A 13,499-nucleotide genomic window follows, 5' to 3' on the forward strand; every position below is an offset into this window, starting at 1 on the left:
AAGACATCGCCCAAGAATTTAGGAGTAATTCCACCCATATTTCTAAATTACACCAACATCTAACTTCTACTTAAAGAGCTCCAAAGGAGAGGCTACCATTTTCTGAAATAGCTTGTTCCACTGTTGAACAGCTCTTACCGTCAGAAAAGTCTCCCAAATGCTTAGTCAGAATCTCCCTTCTTGCAATTTCAATCCCTTGGTTCGGATTTTACCCTCTGGAGCAGCAGAAAACAGGCTTGCTCCACCATCCATGTGACAACCCTTCCAATGTTTGAAGACGGCTATGCTATTGCCCCTCGCTTTTCTCTGATTGACAGTCAGGTTGTCCCACCCACCGGTCAAAATTGGCCCATGGGAGGTGGGGTCATGGTCAGGAAAAAATCCATGCTTAATCTTTGGATTAAGGATATTGATGTACAGCACTCTGACTGCGGCTTGTAAAACTTGCTCTCCAATTCATCCTGGGTTGTCTATTGACTTTTTAAAAGGCCATGCCAATTATTTGGATAACCTGACTGTTCCAAAATATCCACTGATCTTTGTGGAGCAAGATTTAATTGCTTTCCTTCCACTGTGCTGGATGGCTGTTTCTCCCCCTCCTGCATTTCCTATAAAGAATGGGTTTGTCTCTGCGGGGACAGAGGAAGAGAAGCTTTAATGCCTTCCCTTTCTATAGGAAACATTTCCAGAAAAGAGCAAAATAGATAATTCACTCCTGGCTTACTAAAACACCCAGGAAGGAATTTTGTATGGGATCCGGCTTTCTGGCTAATATGGTCAAAAGAATAACCAGATTACCATTTTATTTTCTCTTATCAACCAATTGCAAAGATTGACAAAGGGATTCTCTCTGTTTAAGTGCAGCTCTGCTTTTTAAATTATTATTCTGTATCTCCAATATTAGCTCGTTTTATATTAGCAATTGCACAACTGCAGTGTTTTATCTCCTGTTTAACAGGTAGCTGTGACTGAGTACAGTTGTATCTCGGTTTTCGAACAGCTTAGTTCATGAACAACTCGGAACTCGAATGTTGCAAACCTGGAAGTAGGTGTTCTGGTTTGCAAACTCTGCCTTGGAAGCTAAATGTCTGTTGCGACTTCCATTTGGCTCCTGCAGCCAATTGGAAGCCACGCCTTCGTTTCCGAATGTTTCTGAAGTCAAATGGACTTCCGGAACACATTCTGTTTAAAAACCAAAGTACGACTGTATAATAAAATTTGATTCTGCCAGATGTTAGATGTGAAGGTTAAATGCCACATTTATTTCACTCCAGATGGTTGGGAACTCAGCGAGCTGCATTATACCAAATACAGTATACAAGCTCCGCCAGAAATAGTCAATGTACCCTTCCAGACATTGTAGGAGTACAGCTCTCATTGGCCCCAATCTGTTAAGTCTGTGGATTATTTTAACTAGACTTTATAGAATTTTAAGGGATCTCGGAACTGTCCATGGATCCAAGACAGTTTTCGTTCACCCCGCTGCTTTCCCCAGGATGTTTCCTGCTGAATCAGAGCAAAATGCTTGTGGATTGACGCTTCTTCCGACTCAGCAGTAAACTAAAAAAAGTAAAAACCTCTAAATTTTGAAATAATAGGACAAATTGAAGAGTGGATTAGCCTATGCTCTTGGGAGGTTTCTCCAAAAGGTCAGCTGGAATCACAACTTCTCTCTACCTCAGTACGTTTCTGAGCACAATTCAAAGTGTTGGTGGTGACCTTTAAAACCTTAAATGGCCCCAGCCCATTATACCTGAAGGAGCGTCTCCACCCCCATCATTCCGCCTGGACACTGAGGTCCAGCGCTGAGGGCCTTCTGGCAGTTCCCTTCCCTGTGAGAAGTGAGGTTACAGGGAACCAGGCAGAGGGCCTTCTTGGTAGTGGCACCCACCCTGTGGAACGCCCTCCCATCAGATGTCAAGGAAATAAACAACTATCTGACTTTTAGAAGACATCTGAAGGCAACCCTGTTTAGGGAAGTTTTTAATGTTTGATGTTTTATTAGTAGCTGGGGAAGCCCAGCCAGATGGGCTGGGTATAAATAAAATAACAATAATATCTCCTCTCCTTCAGTGTTGTGTTGGAAAGCCAGGAGAACAACTGAGTTTGACCTGTGCTGCCTCCCTGGCCACTTCTGGCATTCTCGCCATTCCTCATTGCCCTCCTTTAAGTCCACCCCAGCTGACCAACGCTTCACCCAGAACTGAACACAGCTCTCCAGAGGCAGCACGAGCTGCCACCAAATGCACTCTCATCCAGAAATAGACCCAGGAATCTCCCTTAGAGTGTCAGGCGATTGGTCTCTCAAGCCCGGAATTGCTGACTCTGGTATTGGCACAGACCCTCCTAAGTCCAGTGTCTCCTTGAAGGGTCTTTGCTAGCCTTGCTAGCTGACGTCCTTTCCTTTCAAGATGCCAGAGTTTAAGCTCAAGACTTTCTGCCTCCCTTCACCTACTTCTGCACTGCAGCCCCCCATCATCTAATCTCGGTAAAGACTCTTAATTTGATACATCATGCTTTCCATAGATTGCACGCATTCCAATTACACATGAAAATTATACGCCAACATCAGTGGGCTATGTACCTACATATGTTTACACAGGGATCATCTGCGCAAAACCATATACAATTATTCGGCCTCACACACAACTGTGCAACATATAATTCTCTGCAATCAAAGGCAGAAAGGCAATGCACACACGCCATGCTCACATTTGCTGGTGCGCGCATGTAATTGCAAACAGCAGTGATCGAAATGCAAGGGCAGACTTAGCCGGTGTGTAATGCGGAGAATACTAATGAGGGGCTGGTGGGCTTGTGGCGAAGGGATACAGCACAAGTTTAGTCCGATGGCCTTCTTCAAATCCTGAGCAAAAGTGGGGGAGAGGAGAATGGGAAAAGGCCTTTGCTGGGGGTAAAAAAAGGATGTGACAGATCAGTATCAACATCTCTTCCTGGGGGATGAGGAGGCTACAGCCACTGCAGGATAAATGCCACTCAAGGCTGCACATCACCAGGTGAATTGAGGCTTCGAGGCCCCCATGCAAGAGGGAGAAAAATTGACTGGGCATCAGCATGGCTTCGTGGCTCAGAGAACAATGAACACAGTATGGGGAGGAAGCACACCTAGCTCTGGTAACTGACAATATTTCCTGACCTACAAGGCTGAAAGACACCCCAGCGATCTGGATGTTTGCATGGTCTGACTTGCAAGAGTTGAAAGCACATCTGACTTGTGAGACGAGAGAGAGAGGATGGACTAGACAGACTTGTCATCTCATCCAGGGAAGGCAGCTAACATGTTCTCTTTATTTTGTTTGAAATAATTTTTATATATAAAAAAATATCTTGGATTACAAAAGAATGTGCAATGTCTCTCTCTCGCACACCCCACCCCACAATGTACAGTCTTTTCTATAGATTAATTACGTTCAATGTATGTTGTAACCAGTATAAAGTTGGAGGGGAAGAAAGGTAGGGATGGGTTGATCAGTTCATTCCATGTCACATGTGAACCTTGGGTTCGTTAGCCCCTTTTTGTCCTGTTTCCTCGTTAATCTGTTTTATTAAATCTGCGAAAACATCGAGGATTCGCATATAAATACTTCTGCATAAATATTTTATCATAAAATATTATCCCAATGCAAACACTTCCAAACATTTTTGGTCTTTTTTTGGGGGGTGGGGAGCTGTAAATCAGTTGCAAAATTTGGAGATGTGCAAAATCCAAAGGGCCGTTGCCCAGGAGATAACAGCCCAGGAGTTTGTGATCAGGCCATCAAAATTCACTGAAAAAGAATTCCTCCAGCTTCTCTTTCCAGGGAGTTAAGAAAGATGTCTGCAATGGAAAGCAAATTAATTCCTCCCCACCCTGGTTGTTAAAAACAGAAAGTCTGTGTTCAAGGCAAGGCTGTGGTTGAGCCACTACTGAGAGCACGGAAAGCTGAGCGAAAGTGGTTTAGCTGTGCTCCTGGCATCTAGCAGCACACTTTCATGAAAAGGACTCTTCTTCACTCATCACTGTGAGGTGCATTGAAGTTGGCTGCTCTCTCCCCTGAGATACAGCAGGGATGTGACAGCAGGCAGAGCCTTTTTCATAAAAGCAAAAAAAATGGGGAAAGTGAAGGTCCACTAAGTGCCCACACAACTTGCAATCTCACAAGCCAAACACACATAGATTGCCAACCAGGTGGCGTAGGAGCTGGGAGAGCTTGAGCAAACCAATATCCTGGCGGCCACGAAGGTAGGCAAATGCTCTTTCCTGCTGGAATACGACAGCTTCCTAAGTGGTGTGCAATACTCCAAAGCCTGCACAAATCTCATATAAATGTTATTCTCTAGTGGGGCCTCCGCGATGATGGAACTCTATCAATGTGGCATGGCACAACAACCTTGTTTTCATGCACTGGCTGGATGCAGAGGAATGGTGGGAGGAACTAGCTGGGGACCCGCCCCCCCCCCCCAAAGTAGGAAGGTTCAGAGCCTGGGGATTGGTGGTGGGATGACAATGAGCAATCAGTGAGAGAAGGAGAAGACTGGGAGGAGGAGGTGTCAGAAGATGATGAGGCAACAGGGCTTAGTGAGCTGGAAGAGTCTGTGGCAGAGAGAGGTCCAGACTCAGAATCAGGAGAGGAGGGAGGCCAAGAGATAAGACAGGCTGGTTAGGAAGCCAGGGCATCCCCCCTCCTGCTGCAACAAGCCCCCCTCCCCACTGGCCTCACAGAACCAGGAGAGGCATGAAGCAAGAGGAGCAAAGATAGACACGCAGGCGCAGTCTCCGATTGCTTGGAAAACACCCTGGAGAGGAGGTGTTGGCTGTGGGGACCACAGGGACCTTTAGTCTTGGCAACTGCTTCCTGTGGCAAGACCTGAGTTGCTGTGCTCATTAGGCCTAGCACTCCTGTGCAGATCCTGTCTTGCTCATAGTTAACTCCAGCTGGTCTAGATAGCCAGTTGAATCTCCACCAACCTTACAGTTCTGTGATTCTGTGTCATTGTTCTGGAATGAAGGGCTGTGGGAGGGGTTCCTGGTTTTCTGATTCCCAGGGCACAGTATAGATAACATTATTATACTGGAAGGTGACCAGGCACCATCAAGACTGGATTTGCCCTTCCTAGACATGAATCAGCCTGGAACTCCTTTTCTCCACAGTGGCACCTAGCAGCTGTGGAGAGGGTACTGCAGTGTCTGGCTGTGGATGACCCAAACCTTGGAATGTTATAATCCAGTTTGATCAGCTTTTGCACGCAACCTGTTGGTAGATATGGCTGCCCTCCTCAGACACGATGAAAGAACTGGATTGTGCAGCCTGGCGAGGAGCCCACTCAATGTCTCCTTAAATTAAATCTCCAGCATTCACAGCAGGGCAGTGGCCTCTGCCCGGGACATGTTTGATGTACCTTATTCCCTATCTCATACACCCATGGAAATCTGGATGCAATCTCCCCTCGTGGCTGTGCTCCAAAGCCCTGGAATTACTTTATTCCATACTTTGCACTATTCCCCGGGAGCCTCTTCCCCTGTTTGGCCATACACAGTGGGGCTTGTCTGCAAACTCACCATTATTATTATTCCCCCCGCCACTTCCAAATATTCAAGTTATTCCCGTCGCTCCTTACAGCTTCGCCCCGTCTTTCCCAGACACAGCACACTTGTGATTGCCTGCAAATGTCTCCAGTTTCCACTCGGGCTTCCTGTAGAAAATTCTTCCTTCACCTAAAAGCGTGAGATTCGAGGCCCCGGGGGCTTCCGTGCTTCATTGTGCATGTGTCACGTTATTTAGCAGCCTGAATACCTCCCCTCACCCACTAAACTTCGTTGAAATTACCTAGCTGTTTGTAGAGGAACAGTCTCTAAAAGCTGCTAAGGCGAGTTGTTTGCCACGACAGCTCCAGGAAAAGTCTGCCTGAACTGTAAGGCGGGGAGATGTGAAAGCAACAGAGTACGGGGTGTTTGCTAATGGGAGAGAGGGCCTGGCTCTGAGAGAACGGTAGAGTTGGAAGGGAACCTCAGGGTCATCTAGTCCAACCCCCTGCAATGCAGATGATGCACGAGAGACAGCCAGCCAACCTCTTTTTAAAAACCACCAAGGAAGGAGAGTCCACCACCTTTCAAGGGAGACAGTTCCACCTTCAAACAGCCCTCACTGTTAGAAAGTTTCTCCTGGTGCTTATTCAAAATCTCCTTTCTTGCAATTTGAAGCCATTGGTTCGGGTCTTATCCCTCCGGAGCAGCAGAAAACAGGCTTGCTCCATGATTCACGTGACAACCCTTCAGATGTTTGAAGATGGCTGTTGTATCTCCTCTCAGTCTACTGAGTGTGGTGTAATGGTTAAGAGTGGTGGACTCGTAATCTGGTGAACTGGGTTCGCATCTCCGCTCCTCCACCTGCAGCTGCTGGGTGACCTTGGGCCAGTCACACTTCTCTGAAGTCTCTCAGCCCCACTCACCTCACAGAGTGTTTGTTGTGGGGGAGGAAGGGAAAGGAGAATGTTAGCTGCTTTGAAACTCCTTCAGGTAGTGATAAAGCGGGATATCAAATCCAAACTCCTCCTCCTCCTCCTCCTCTTCTTCTTCTTCTTCTTCTTTTCTAGGTCAAACATACCCAGGCTAAACAGGTGAAAGTGTCGCATGCCAGGGAACAGACAGAAGTTCATTCAGTATCTCAGAAAAAAGATTTCCACAAGAGTTTAGTGTTTCTCAACAACTTGTATTGAAAAAGGGATTGGACATTTCTGGGAAATGATATATAATGAACTGAAAAAAATGTTTAAAATAACTTTTATAAAAAAACAAAACCAAACCCAGAAGCCTTTCTATTAGGAATTGTAGGTACTGACATTCCAAAGGAAAAGGAAAGACTCTTTATGTATGTGACAACAGCAGCACGGATGCTACTAGCCCAGAGAGGAATGGCAAACTAAGCCGTTAGACTACGCTGAAATGGCAAAATTGACCAGAAAGCTCAGGGACCAAGAAGACAAGAAATTCAAGGAAGAATGGGAAAAGCTTATAATTTATTTAGGAGACCAATGTAAGCAGGTGAAAACATTAGCAGGATTTTAATCTCACTTGTAATGTAACCAATACTATGGACAATATGGATAGACATAAAATATAATTAGGAAATAAATATGCAGTTGAAAATGTTGACAATAGACCCATGGAGAGGATGGGGGGGGGGGAGTCCCGAGATTCAGAGTAATCTCTTTATACAGATGTATATTTGGTATGGTTATATAAATTCATATTTTTAAGATCAAATAAAAATTATTTTGAAAAAAGATTGAACAAATTCATGGAGGAGAAAGCTACCATTGGCTGCTAACCGTGATGGTGATATTCTGTCTCCATTTTCAGAGGCAGCTTTTAAATTTTGGAGGCTTATTTTATATTTTAAACTTTGTATATTGTATATTTTATTGAGGCAAAGTGCTTGGAGACCTACGTGGCGAAAAACAGGATGCAAAAACCCATATATATATATGTTTGAACTGTTTTCATAATGCAATAATACTGGAACCATTTCTGAGATGCGGACCTGTTTTCAAATGTGCCAAATTGATTGTAACTGTTTTATGTATGGAACCATTCTTTATTGCTTTTACTCTTTTCTTTTCTTTTTAGGTTATAACTGTTTTTGTAGTCGTTTCATTTATCGCTGCAATGCACCCTTTACCTTATAGGCAAAGGGCAGGTAAGAAATAAATCAGATCAGACCATAAAACTGATGCTCACGTATCTATCTATCTATCTATCTATCTATCTATCTATCATCTATCTATCTATCTATCTATCTATCTATCTATCTATCTATCATCTATCATCATCTATCTATCTATATCTATCTATCATCTACCTACCTACCTACCTACCTATATCTGGTTTTCCACATGAGTAAGACAAATTCATTGTTGGGTTATCCTGGAAAAAGCGACACCCGATTCTGTTGGTATGAAAGCTACTTCACATTTATATAAGCCCCCCCGCGTAGCGTCGGGGGTGCAGGGGGGGCTGGCCGCACCGGGCGCAACATCTGGGGGTTAGGGTTAGGGGGCACAAATTACTTGCCTTGCCCCGGGTGCTGACAACCCACGCTACGCCACTGCTCCCCGCAAAGAATCCTGGGAGTCGCAGTTTTTTTGTGGTGTTGCTGAGAGTGCAAACTACACCAAGATGTTCTGTCATTTGGCCTGGAAGAAAAAGGACCTCCTTAGGAAGAACAATCTTGTCCAAAAACATCTCCAGGGCATCAGGTTGGAGGAGGCTGATCTACACTGTCAAGTTACGTGGCGGATTCCCCCGACGTTAGGCAAGATCTACAGCATGAATGCCGATAGTAGCCAGCCCTCTGATCTGCATCACGGCAGATTTCAAACAGACCATGGAAGTGGGTGGTCTAAGCCGTCTGCAGACAGCCTTAAATCCCAGCGAGAGAAAGTTCTCGTTCCTGGAATGCGTCTAATATTGCATATCAAAAGTGCCTTTGATTCCCAGAAACATTCTGGAGGCGCAAAACATCTCAATGTATCGCCAGCGTGGAGACGGATGGGCTTGCTTAGAGCGCCTGGGAAGACTCCTGCTTGGTAATCTCTGGGAGTCAAACGTTGATTTGATTTAGCACGAGTCAGGAGGAGTGTGTGGTGTGGGACGCAAGGGAGAGTCACTTTGTCTGTATTTCTGGCTAGAGTAGCTGAACACAAGATTCACACACAACACTCAGTTTAAAAGTCTATTGAATGTAACCAGAGGGGTATTGGTCCAGGGTCAGGGTGGGGTAGGAATTAAGAACCGTTACTGTTTCTGCAGCAGGGTGCCTGTAGGGTCCCGTTCTCCAGCATCCTAGAGCCGTCCAATCAGCATGAAAGGGGAGTCTTTCAGCTCACCCAGCTGGAGCCAATCAGAGTGGAAGAAGACGAGTCAGCCACTGAGGATGGGCTCCTGGGGTCACTCTGCAGATGGCACCTGGGAAGGACATGGAAGAGTTCTTCTGTGCCCTGCAAAACCAAGCATGTAGCAAGACTGAAATGCAACGTGTGCCACTTTCAAGAGAAAGAGTGCATGTTCTGTTCCATACCGTGGACCTTCAAGGAAAACGCTCCCTTGAGAGGGAGAAGATTGGGAAGAAGAGGCGAAGGGGTAACAGGGCTTAGTGAGCAGGGAGAATCTGTGGCAGAGAGCAGTCTAGAATCAGAGGCAGAAGCAGGAGAGGAGGGAGGCCAAGAGGCAGAGATGAGTCAGTCTGGCGAAGAGTCACGGGAGTCTCCCCATCCTGCTGCGACTGGAGATGAACTGCTGTGTTCATTGGGCCTGACACTTAGGCAAGTCTGTGAAGATTGTATTTTTGGTTTGTTTGTTTTTTAAATCATTTTTATTTGGTTTTACAAATATAAATTTATAACCATACCAAATACACATCCATATAAAGAGATTACTCTGAATCTCGGGACTTCCCCCCATACTGTCAACATTTTCAACTGCGTATTATTTCATAATCTATATTTTATAACTATCCATATTGCCCATATTTCTTCTTTCCATCTCTGGGCTGTGAAGATTGTGTTTTTGCTAATATGGTGTTAACTTCAACTTTGAACAGCGCGATTTACTGCCAGCTCACTCTTTGACATATGTATATATGTGACGGCATCACTACCGGTGGTTTCTATGCCAACCCCTTGGTGCCTGGCTCTGAGAAAGGGCCCAGGAGATCTTTCCTCTCAGAGCTGGGCCTTCTGAATGAGGTGGCCAAGAGAATGCCTGCATTGTCTCTCTGGTTTCCCTCTGATGAGAAGGACTTTCTCAGAATCTGGCCAGCCACTGCAGATGGGAACTGAGCCTGGTACCCCCAGAGCATCTCCTGGCTCCACCTGCAGATGCCAGGGACCAAACCTGGGACCTTCTGCATGCAAATCAGATGGTCTGCCACTGAGCTACATGAGTCTGGTGCTTTACAGAGCTACAAGAGGGCAGGTTCTTAAGCAGCCTGCATTTTCACATTTGGCACAAGCAACAGAGGACGGGGAAGGGAGAAAATAACACACCATTATTTGAGGTATATGTATTTTGGCTGAGTCGCACACTTAGCTGTTGTAGTCCTGGGAACTAGGAGGTTGCGCCAAAGGCGCCGTGGAAAAGGTGCGATTTGAAGGACATAATATAGGTGGCAGGTGGGTGGCCTCTCCCTCAAGGGGGCTGTATTATTTTCAAAAATGAAAATGAAAGCTGAGATGGTAAGGATACTGGAAGCAGTACCAACTGCTGCCCACATGTGGTACGGCCGTTGACTGCCAAAAGACCGGCCAATGGAGCACATGCACACCAACAGAGCGATTTCGCCAAAGGGCACGCCGGAAGAACAGAAATAAATCCAGATTTTCCATTGGGATGAAGTTTGGAAAGCAATAAAAACCAGGAGTTCCTCCCCCAAAAAGTTTGCTTTTAAAAAAATAAGTGACTGTTGATATCTGACAACTGTAAATGAACAGCTATTGAGCTGGAGGGAGTCTTTGGAGGACGGGGCAGGGAGTGTAATTACAGGTCGTAAAGACCACATAATTTTTGCAGACAGAGAGGACTTTGTCTCCCGTGTGACATGCTGATTGCCATCTGGCCCAAAGTCCTACGGTTTGGCTAAGGAGGGTTTCTCCCTCGCTTTTCCGGGAGTAGATTCCCACTGCTAACGGAATATGGCACATTCTAATTTCATTAATGCTGCAGGATTATCACAGCTTCCTCCTTCCTGCGGGGAAAAGGCTGCGCTAGGAACTCTACCTCCAGATGCAATTAGCCGTATATTTTTTTTAACAGCAGCATGCCGTCCATATGCACAGCTGCATGGGAGGCACTGAGGTCGCATCCTGCCCAAACGAGGCCTATGCATGGGCAGCACGGGAGCAGCCTCCCGAATGACAGCTGTTCCGACTTAAAGGGAGGAGGCCGGACTGGAGCAAAGAAATGGAACAATGGCGCAGATCACCTGGAGGTAGGGATAGCCCTGATGTGAGCCATGCTGAGCAATGTGGCTCAGGCAGTAGATAGGGAGAAGGTGAGCAACAGATCTTACTATCATCACTGCTGCTGCCTCCTTGGCCACTGCCATGGGCTGGTTGGACGCAGAGGAATGGTGGGAGGAACCAGCCAGGGAACAACCAAGGGAACAAGGCTCAGAACCCAAGGAATGGTGATGGGACAACGATGAGTAGTCAGAGGGAGAAGACTAGGAGGTGAAGGTGTTGGAAGCTGAAGAGGTTAACAGGGCTTAGTGAGCGGGGAGAGTCTGTGGCAGAGAGCAGTCCGGAATCAGAGGAAGAAGCTGAAGCAGGAGAGGAGGGAGGCCAAGAGGCAGAGATGAGTTTGGCTGGTGAAGAGTCACGGATGTCTCCCCCTCCTGCTGCAGCAAGCTCCCTTCCTCCCTTGTCTCCCAGAACCAGAAGAGGCATGAAAAGGGCATAGGTTGCATGTAGGTGCAGTCTCCGATTGCTTGGGGAAGGCCCTGGAGAAGAGGGGACTTAAGATGGCTGTGAGGAGGTGGGGACTTTCAGTCTGGCAACTGCTTTTCATGAAGAAAGACCATCGGGAATGAGCTGCTCTCTTCATTAGGCCTGACACTCAGCCAGGTCTGTGGAGATGGTGTTTTTGTGAATACAGAGTGAACTCCAACTTTGAACGGCGTGATTTACTGCCAGCTCGCTCTTTGGCAGCCACTGCTGTCAATCTCTTGCTTTGGGTGTCATCACCCATGCAACGGGCAGAGGGAAGGCGAGTAAAAAGAGCACTTGATAAAAATACATGCAGTGCATTTCCCCCCAGGGGAAGGTATAAGGGACGCAGGTGGCGCTGTGGGTTAAACCACAGAGCCTAGGACTTGCCGATCAGAAGGTTGGCGGTTCAAATACCTTCAACTGGGTGAGCTCCCGTTGCTCGGTCCCTGCTGCTGCCAACCTAGCAGTTCGATAGCACGTCAAAGTGCAAGTAGATAAATAGGTACCGCTCCAGCGGGAAGGTAAACGGCGTTTCTGTGCGCTGCTCTGGTTCGCCAGGAGTGGCTTAGTCATGCTGGCCACATGACCCGGAAGCTGTACACCAGCTCCCTTGGCCAGTTAAGCGAGATGAGCGCCGCAACCCCAGAGTCGGTCATGACTGGACCTAATGGTCAGGGGTCCCTTTACCTTTACCTTTAAGATTTGGGGGACCAGATCCCGCTTTTTCAGACACAGGAAGTGCTGTCTTCAATTTACTTCAAACTGCTACCTGTCAAATATCATAGAACCATAGAAATGCAGAGTTAACAAGAAGTGACTGGACCTAATGGTCAGGGTTCCCTTTACCTTTTACTCAAAGGTACACAGTACCTGCACCTCTTTTTTGTTGTTAAAAAGTGTGGCGCTTCTGTAACTACTTCATGGTGGGTACTGGCATCTATTTTTCTAGGACAAAAACAATGAGTACATGAACTATGCCTGGTGTGGAGAAAGAAGAGAGAGAGAAAAGGTTCTCTCCTAGCTCTTAAAGGTAAAAGGTAAAGGTACCCCTGCCCGTACGGGCCAGTCTTGACAGACTCTGGGGTTGTGCGCCCATCTCACTTAAGAGGCCAGGGGCCAGCGCTGTCCGGAGACACTTCCGGGTCACGTGGCCAGCGTGACATCGCTGCTCTGGCGAGCCAGAGCCGCACACGGAAACGCCGTTTACCTTCCCGCCAGTAAGCGGTCCCTATTTATCTACTTGCACCCGGAGGTGCTTTCGAACTGCTAGGTTGGCAGGCGCTGGGACCGAGCAGCGGGAGCGCACCCCGCCGCAGGGATTCGAACCGCCGACCTTTCGATCGGCAAGTCCTAGGCTCTGAGGCTTTAACCCACAGCGCCACCTGCGTCCCCCTCCTAGCTCTTAGGGCCATCCAATAAAGCTGAACGTTAGAAGATTCAGGACAAAGAAGCTATTTCTGCACACACAGGCAAACTGTGGGGTTTGCTCCCAAAGGAGGAAGTGATGGCCACACACATGGATGGGTTTAGAAGAAGACTGGAGAAACTCATGGAGGACAAAGCTATAATCGGCTACTTGCCATGATGACTAAGCTCTTTCCTGCTGGAGGCAGCAATGTTTCTGCATGCGGGGAGAGTGATCTTGCAACCATGCCCTGCTTGCAGGCTCCCCCAGGCATCTGGCTGGGCCCTGTGAGAACAGAATGCTGGACTAGAGGGGCCATTGGCCTGATCCAGCAGGCTCTTCTTATGTTCTCATGTTTCTGCATGCTATTATGGCTTCTGGATTCCTACCAATTCAAATGGAAAGCTACACTGAATAAACACTCACCAATAAAAGATAATGGGAGAGGATTTACCCCAGCAAATTATTTGTCAAAATTACAAATACCCAAATACAGACGGTCATTCACCCTTGCTAGATTCAACGTGCTGCCATCTGCCTTATTGCAGGGCAGATTCAAGGGTAAACCATACGCGGAACGAGTCTGCCCCTGTGGCTTGATGGAGGTAGA

The sequence above is a fragment of the Podarcis gaigeae genome, assembly GCF_964106915.1.
Source record: "Podarcis gaigeae genome assembly, chromosome: 1".
Lineage (NCBI taxonomy): Eukaryota > Metazoa > Chordata > Lepidosauria > Squamata > Lacertidae > Podarcis > Podarcis gaigeae.